The sequence below is a fragment of the Strix uralensis genome, unplaced genomic scaffold (genome assembly GCF_047716275.1).
Source record: "Strix uralensis isolate ZFMK-TIS-50842 unplaced genomic scaffold, bStrUra1 scaffold_35, whole genome shotgun sequence".
Lineage (NCBI taxonomy): Eukaryota > Metazoa > Chordata > Aves > Strigiformes > Strigidae > Strix > Strix uralensis.
In genome coordinates, this window is record NW_027436710.1 from 956,514 (window position 1) to 965,300 (window position 8,787).

The following is an 8,787-nucleotide window of genomic DNA, read 5'->3' on the forward strand; positions in this document are numbered from 1 at the left end:
TCCCTGCTAGCACCTTCTCTGTGCCTGGGAAGCAGAAGTGTTCACATTGCTTCGCAGAATCGCTTTTGTGCAGAAAACAGTAACACTTGTTCAGAACGAAAGAAAGCACAGAGCCCCAGATTTTATGTTGTCCTGGAGAGCTTGCAGAGCACTGGGGAAAAGCAGGCAGAGAATTCCCTGCTAGCACCTTCTCTGTGCCTGGGAAACAGAAGTGTTCACATTGCTTCGCAGAATCGCTTTTGTGCAGAAAACAGTAACACTTGTTCAGAACGAAGGAAAGCACAGAGCCCCAGATTTTATGTTGTCCTGGAGAGCTTGCAGAGCACTGGGGAAAGGCAGGCAGAGAATTCCCTGCTAGCACCTTCTCTGTGCCTGGGAAGCAGAAGTGTTCACATTGCTTCGCAGAATCGCTTTTGTGCAGAAAACAATAACACTTGTTCAGAACGAAAGAAAGCACAGAGTCCCAGATTTTATGTTGTCCTGGAGAGCTTGCAGAGCACTGGGGAAAGGCAGGCAGAGAATTCCCTGCTAGCACCTTCTCTGTGCCTGGGAAGCAGAAGTGTTCACATTGCTTCGCAGAATCGCTTTTGTGCAGAAAACAGTAACACTTGTTCAGAACGAAAGAAAGCACAGAGCCCCAGATTTTATGTTGTCCTGGAGAGCTTGCAGAGCACTGGGGAAAAGCAGGCAGAGAATTCCCTGCTAGCACCTTCTTTGTGCCTGTTCACATTGCTCCGCAGAATCGCTTTTGTGCAGAAAACAGTAACACTTGTTCAGAACGAAAGAAAGCACAGAGCCCCAGATTTTATGTTGTCCTGGAGAGCTTGCAGAGCACTGGGGAAAAGCAGGCAGAGAATTCCCTGCTAGCACCTTCTCTGTGCCTGGGAAACAGAAGTGTTCCCATTGCTTCGCAGAATCGCTTTTGTGCAGAAAACAGTAACACTTGTTCAGAACGAAAGAAAGCACAGAGGCCCAGATTTTATGTTGTCCTGGAGAGCTTGCAGAGCACTGGGGAAAGGCAGGCAGAGAATTCCCTGCTAGCACCTTCTCTGTGCCTGGGAAGCAGAAGTGTTCACATTGCTTCGCAGAATCGCTTTTGTGCAGAAAACAGTAACACTTGTTCAGAACGAAAGAAAGCACAGAGCCCCAGATTTTATGTTGTCCTGGAGAGCTTGCAGAGCACTGGGGAAAGGCAGGCAGAGAATTCCCTGCTAGCACCTTCTCTGTGCCTGGGAAGCAGAAGTGTTCAAATTGCTTCGCAGAATCGCTTTTGTGCAGAAAACAGTAACACTTGTTCACAACGAAAGAAAGCACAGAGCCCCAGATTTTATGTTGTCCTGGAGAGCTTGCAGAGCACTGGGGAAAGGCAGGCAGAGAATTCCCTGCTAGCACCTTCTCTGTGCCTGGGAAGCAGAAGTGTTCAAATTGCTTCGCAGAATCGCTTTTGTGCAGAAAACAGTAACACTTGTTCACAACGAAAGAAAGCACAGAGCCCCAGATTTTATGTTGTTCTGGAGAGCTTGCAGAGCACTGGGGAAAAGCAGGCAGAGAATTCCCTGCTAGCACCTTCTTTGTGCCTGTTCACATTGCTTCGCAGAATCGCTTTTGTGCAGAAAACAGTAACACTTGTTCAGACGAAAGAAAGCACAGAGGCCCAGATTTTATGTTGTCCTGGAGAGCTTGCAGAGCACTGGGGAAAGGCAGGCAGAGAATTCCCTGCTAGCACCTTCTCTGTGCCTGGGAAGCAGAAGTGTTCACATTGCTTCGCAGAATCGCTTTTGTGCAGAAAACAGTAACACTTGTTCAGAACGAAAGAAAGCACAGAGCCCCAGATTTTATGTTGTCCTGGAGAGCTTGCAGAGCACTGGGGAAAAGCAGGCAGAGAATTCCCTGCTAGCACCTTCTCTGTGCCTGGGAAACAGAAGTGTTCACATTGCTTCGCAGAATCGCTTTTGTGCAGAAAACAGTAACACTTGTTCAGAACGAAGGAAAGCACAGAGCCCCAGATTTTATGTTGTCCTGGAGAGCTTGCAGAGCACTGGGGAAAGGCAGGCAGAGAATTCCCTGCTAGCACCTTCTCTGTGCCTGGGAAGCAGAAGTGTTCACATTGCTTCGCAGAATCGCTTTTGTGCAGAAAACAATAACACTTGTTCAGAACGAAAGAAAGCACAGAGCCCCAGATTTTATGTTGTCCTGGAGAGCTTGCAGAGCACTGGGGAAAGGCAGGCAGAGAATTCCCTGCTAGCACCTTCTCTGTGCCTGGGAAGCAGAAGTGTTCACATTGCTTCGCAGAATCGCTTTTGTGCAGAAAACAGTAACACTTGTTCAGAACGAAAGAAAGCACAGAGCCCCAGATTTTATGTTGTCCTGGAGAGCTTGCAGAGCACTGGGGAAAAGCAGGCAGAGAATTCCCTGCTAGCACCTTCTTTGTGCCTGTTCACATTGCTCCGCAGAATCGCTTTTGTGCAGAAAACAGTAACACTTGTTCAGAACGAAAGAAAGCACAGAGCCCCAGATTTTATGTTGTCCTGGAGAGCTTGCAGAGCACTGGGGAAAAGCAGGCAGAGAATTCCCTGCTAGCACCTTCTCTGTGCCTGGGAAACAGAAGTGTTCCCATTGCTTCGCAGAATCGCTTTTGTGCAGAAAACAGTAACACTTGTTCAGAACGAAAGAAAGCACAGAGGCCCAGATTTTATGTTGTCCTGGAGAGCTTGCAGAGCACTGGGGAAAGGCAGGCAGAGAATTCCCTGCTAGCACCTTCTCTGTGCCTGGGAAGCAGAAGTGTTCACATTGCTTCGCAGAATCGCTTTTGTGCAGAAAACAGTAACACTTGTTCAGAACGAAAGAAAGCACAGAGCCCCAGATTTTATGTTGTCCTGGAGAGCTTGCAGAGCACTGGGGAAAGGCAGGCAGAGAATTCCCTGCTAGCACCTTCTCTGTGCCTGGGAAGCAGAAGTGTTCAAATTGCTTCGCAGAATCGCTTTTGTGCAGAAAACAGTAACACTTGTTCACAACGAAAGAAAGCACAGAGCCCCAGATTTTATGTTGTCCTGGAGAGCTTGCAGAGCACTGGGGAAAGGCAGGCAGAGAATTCCCTGCTAGCACCTTCTCTGTGCCTGGGAAGCAGAAGTGTTCAAATTGCTTCGCAGAATCGCTTTTGTGCAGAAAACAGTAACACTTGTTCACAACGAAAGAAAGCACAGAGCCCCAGATTTTATGTTGTTCTGGAGAGCTTGCAGAGCACTGGGGAAAAGCAGGCAGAGAATTCCCTGCTAGCACCTTCTTTGTGCCTGTTCACATTGCTTCGCAGAATCGCTTTTGTGCAGAAAACAGTAACACTTGTTCAGAACGAAAGAAAGCACAGAGCCCCAGATTTTATGTTGTCCTGGAGAGCTTGCAGAGCACTGGGGAAAAGCAGGCAGAGAATTCCCTGCTACCACCTTCTCTGTGCCTGGGAAACAGAAGTGTTCACATTGCTTCGCAGAATCGCTTTTGTGCAGAAAACAGTAACACTTGTTCAGAACGAAGGAAAGCACAGAGCCCCAGATGTTATGTTGTCCTGGAGAGCTTGCAGAGCACTGGGGAAAGGCAGGCAGAGAATTCCCTGCTAGCACCTTCTCTGTGCCTGGGAAGCAGAAGTGTTCACATTGCTTCGCAGAATCGCTTTTGTGCAGAAAACAGTAACACTTGTTCAGAACGAAAGAAAGCACAGAGCCCCAGATTTTATGTTGTCCTGGAGAGCTTGCAGAGCACTGGGGAAAAGCAGGCAGAGAATTCCCTGCTACCACCTTCTCTGTGCCTGGGAAACAGAAGTGTTCACATTGCTTCGCAGAATCGCTTTTGTGCAGAAAACAGTAACACTTGTTCAGAACGAAGGAAAGCACAGAGCCCCAGATTTTATGTTGTCCTGGAGAGCTTGCAGAGCACTGGGGAAAGGCAGGCAGAGAATTCCCTGCTAGCACCTTCTCTGTGCCTGGGAAGCAGAAGTGTTCACATTGCTTCGCAGAATCGCTTTAGTGCAGAAAACAGTAACACTTGTTCAGAACGAAAGAAAGCACAGAGCCCCAGATTTTATGTTGTCCTGGAGAGCTTGCAGAGCACTGGGGAAAAGCAGGCAGAGAATTCCCTGCTAGCACCTTCTCTGTGCCTGGGAAGCAGAAGTCTTCACATTGCTTCGCAGAATCGCTTTTGTGCAGAAAACAGTAACACTTGTTCAGAACGAAGGAAAGCACAGAGCCCCAGATTTTATGTTGTCCTGGAGAGCTTGCAGAGCACTGGGGAAAGGCAGGCAGAGAATTCCCTGTTAGCACCTTCTCTGTGCCTGGGAAGCAGAAGTGTTCACATTGCTTCGCAGAATCGCTTTTGTGCAGAAAACAGTAACACTTGTTCAGAACGAAAGAAAGCACAGAGCCCCAGATTTTATGTTGTCCTGGAGAGCTTGCAGAGCACTGGGGAAAAGCAGGCAGAGAATTCCCTGCTAGCACCTTCTCTGTGCCTGGGAAACAGAAGTGTTCACATTGCTTCGCAGAATCGCTTTTGTGCAGAAAACAGTAACAGTTGTTCAGAATGAAGGAAAGCACAGAGCCCCAGATTTTATGATGTCCTGGAGAGCTTGCAGAGCACTGGGGAAAGGCAGGCAGAGAATTCCCTGCTACCACCTTCTCTGTGCCTGGGAAGCAGAAGTGTTCACATTGCTTCGCAGAATCGCTTTTGTGCAGAAAACAATAACACTTGTTCAGAACGAAAGAAAGCATAGAGGCCCAGATTTTATGTTGTCCTGGAGAGCTTGCAGAGCACTGGGGAAAGGCAGGCAGAGAATTCCCTGCTAGCACCTTCTCTGTGCCTGGGAAGCAGAAGTGTTCACATTGCTTCGCAGAATCGCTTTTGTGCAGAAAACAGTAACACTTGTTCAGAACGAAAGAAAGCACAGAGCCCCAGATTTTATGTTGTCCTGGAGAGCTTGCAGAGCACTGGGGAAAAGCAGGCAGAGAATTCCCTGCTAGCACCTTCTCTGTGCCTGGGAAACAGAAGTGTTCACATTGCTTCGCAGAATCGCTTTTGTGCAGAAAACAATAACACTTGTTCAGAACGAAGGAAAGCACAGAGCCCCAGATTTTATGTTGTCCTGGAGAGCTTGCAGAGCACTGGGGAAAGGCAGGCAGAGAATTCCCTGCTAGCACCTTCTCTGTGCCTGGGAAGCAGAAGTGTTCACATTGCTTCGCAGAATCGCTTTTGTGCAGAAAACAATAACACTTGTTCAGAACGAAGGAAAGCACAGAGCCCCAGATTTTATGTTGTCCTGGAGAGCTTGCAGAGCACTGGGGAAAAGCAGGCAGAGAATTCCCTGCTAGCACCTTCTCTGTGCCTGGGAAGCAGAAGTGTTCACATTGCTTCGCAGAATCGCTTTTGTGCAGAAAACAATAACACTTGTTCAGAACGAAAGAAAGCACAGAGCCCCAGATTTTATGTTGTCCTGGAGAGCTTGCAGAGCACTGGGGAAAAGCAGGCAGAGAATTCCCTGCTACCACCTTCTCTGTGCCTGGGAAACAGAAGTGTTCACATTGCTTCGCAGAATCGCTTTTGTGCAGAAAACAGTAACACTTGTTCAGAACGAAGGAAAGCACAGAGCCCCAGTTTTTATGTTGTCCTGGAGAGCTTGCAGAGCACTGGGGAAAGGCAGGCAGAGAATTCCCTGCTAGCACCTTCTCTGTGCCTGGGAAGCAGAAGTGTTCACATTGCTTCGCAGAATCGCTTTTGTGCAGAAAACAATAACACTTGTTCAGAACGAAAGAAAGCACAGAGCCCCAGATTTTATGTTGTCCTGGAGAGCTTGCAGAGCACTGGGGAAAAGCAGGCAGAGAATTCCCTGCTAGCACCTTCTCTGTGCCTGGGAAGCAGAAGTGTTCACATTGCTTCGCAGAATCGCTTTTGTGCAGAAAACAGTAACACTTGTTCAGAACGAAAGAAAGCACAGAGGCCCAGATTTTATGTTGTCCTGGAGAGCTTGCAGAGCACTGGGGAAAGGCAGGCAGAGAATTCCCTGCTAGGACCTTCTCTGTGCCTGGGAAGCAGAAGTGTTCACATTGCTTCGCAGAATCGCTTTTGTGCAGAAAACAGTAACACTTGTTCAGAACGAAAGAAAGCACAGAGCCCCAGATTTTATGTTGTCCTGGAGAGCTTGCAGAGCACTGGGGAAAAGCAGGCAGAGAATTCCCTGCTAGCACCTTCTCTGTGCCTGGGAAGCAGAAGTGTTCACATTGCTTCGCAGAATCGCTTTTGTGCAGAAAACAGTAACACTTGTTCAGAACGAAAGAAAGCACAGAGCCCCAGATTTTATGTTGTCCTGGAGAGCTTGCAGAGCACTGGGGAAAAGCAGGCAGAGAATTCCCTGCTAGCACCTTCTCTGTGCCTGGGAAGCAGAAGTGTTCACATTGCTTCGCAGAATCGCTTTTGTGCAGAAAACAGTAACACTTGTTCAGAACGAAAGAAAGCACAGAGCCCCAGATTTGTTGTTGTCCTGGAGAGCTTGCAGAGCACTGGGGAAAGGCAGGCAGAGAATTCCCTGCTAGCACCTTCTCTGTGCCTGGGAAGCAGAAGTGTTCACATTGCTTCGCAGAATCGCTTTTGTGCAGAAAACAGTAACACTTGTTCAGAACGAAAGAAAGCACAGAGCCCCAGATTTTATGTTGTCCTGGAGAGCTTGCAGAGCACTGGGGAAAAGCAGGCAGAGAATTCCCTGCTAGCACCTTCTCTGTGCCTGGGAAGCAGAAGTGTTCACATTGCTTCGCAGAATCGCTTTTGTGCAGAAAACAGTAACACTTGTTCAGAACGAAGGAAAGCACAGAGCCCCAGATTTTATGTTGTCCTGGAGAGCTTGCAGAGCACTGGGGAAAGGCAGGCAGAGAATTCCCTGCTAGCACCTTCTCTGTGCCTGGGAAGCAGAAGTGTTCACATTGCTTCGCAGAATCGCTTTTGTGCAGAAAACAGTAACACTTGTTCAGAACGAAAGAAAGCACAGAGCCCCAGATTCTATGTTGTCCTGGAGAGCTTGCAGAGCACTGGGGAAAAGCAGGCAGAGAATTCCCTGCTAGCACCTTCTCTGTGCCTGGGAAACAGAAGTGTTCCCATTGCTTCGCAGAATCGCTTTTGTGCAGAAAACAGTAACACTTGTTCAGAACGAAAGAAAGCACAGAGCCCCAGATTTTATGTTGTCCTGGAGAGCTTGCAGAGCACTGGGGAAAAGCAGGCAGAGAATTCCCTGCTACCACCTTCTCTGTGCCTGGGAAACAGAAGTGTTCACATTGCTTCGCAGAATTGCTTTTGTGCAGAAAACAGTAACACTTGTTCAGAACGAAGGAAAGCACAGAGCCCCAGATTTTATGTTGTCCTGGAGAGCTTGCAGAGCACTGGGGAAAGGCAGGCAGAGAATTCCCTGCTAGCACCTTCTCTGTGCCTGGGAAGCAGAAGTGTTCACATTGCTTCGCAGAATCGCTTTTGTGCAGAAAACAATAACACTTGTTCAGAACGAAAGAAAGCACAGAGCCCCAGATTTTATGTTGTCCTGGAGAGCTTGCAGAGCACTGGGGAAAAGCAGGCAGAGAATTCCCTGCTGACACCTTCTCTGTGCCTGGGAAACAGAAGTGTTCCCATTGCTTCGCAGAATCGCTTTTGTGCAGAAAACAGTAACACTTGTTCAGAACGAAAGAAAGCACAGAGCCCCAGATTTTATGTTGTCCTGGAGAGCTTGCAGAGCACTGGGGAAAAGCAGGCAGAGAATTCCCTGCTACCACCTTCTCTGTGCCTGGGAAACAGAAGTGTTCACATTGCTTCGCAGAATCGCTTTTGTGCAGAAAACAGTAACACTTGTTCAGAACGAAGGAAAGCACAGAGCCCCAGATTTTATGTTGTCCTGGAGAGCTTGCAGAGCACTGGGGAAAGGCAGGCAGAGAATTCCCTGCTAGCACCTTCTCTGTGCCTGGGAAGCAGAAGTGTTCACATTGCTTCGCAGAATCGCTTTTGTGCAGAAAACAGTAACACTTGTTCAGAACGAAAGAAAGCACAGAGCCCCAGATTTTATGTTGTCCTGGAGAGCTTGCAGAGCACTGGGGAAAAGCAGGCAGAGAATTCCCTGCTACCACCTTCTCTGTGCCTGGGAAAAAGAAGTGTTCACATTGCTTCGCAGAATCGCTTTTGTGCAGAAAACAGTAACACTTGTTCAGAACGAAGGAAAGCACAGAGCCCCAGATTTTATGTTGTCCTGGAGAGCTTGCAGAGCACTGGGGAAAGGCAGGCAGAGAATTCCCTGCTAGCACCTTCTCTGTGCCTGGGAAGCAGAAGTGTTCACATTGCTTCGCAGAATCGCTTTTGTGCAGAAAACAGTAACACTTGTTCAGAACGAAAGAAAGCACAGAGCCCCAGATTTTATGTTGTCCTGGAGAGCTTGCAGAGCACTGGGGAAAAGCAGGCAGAGAATTCCCTGCTACCACCTTCTCTGTGCCTGGGAAACAGAAGTGTTCACATTGCTTCGCAGAATCGCTTTTGTGCAGAAAACAGTAACACTTGTTCAGAACGAAGGAAAGCACAGAGCCCCAGATTTTATGTTGTCCTGGAGAGCTTGCAGAGCACTGGGGAAAGGCAGGCAGAGAATTCCCTGCTAGGACCTTCTCTGTGCCTGGGAAGCAGAAGTGTTCACATTGCTTCGCAGAATCGCTTTTGTGCAGAAAACAGTAACACTTGTTCAGAACGAAAGAAAGCACAGAGCCCCAGATTTTATGTTGTCCTGGAGAG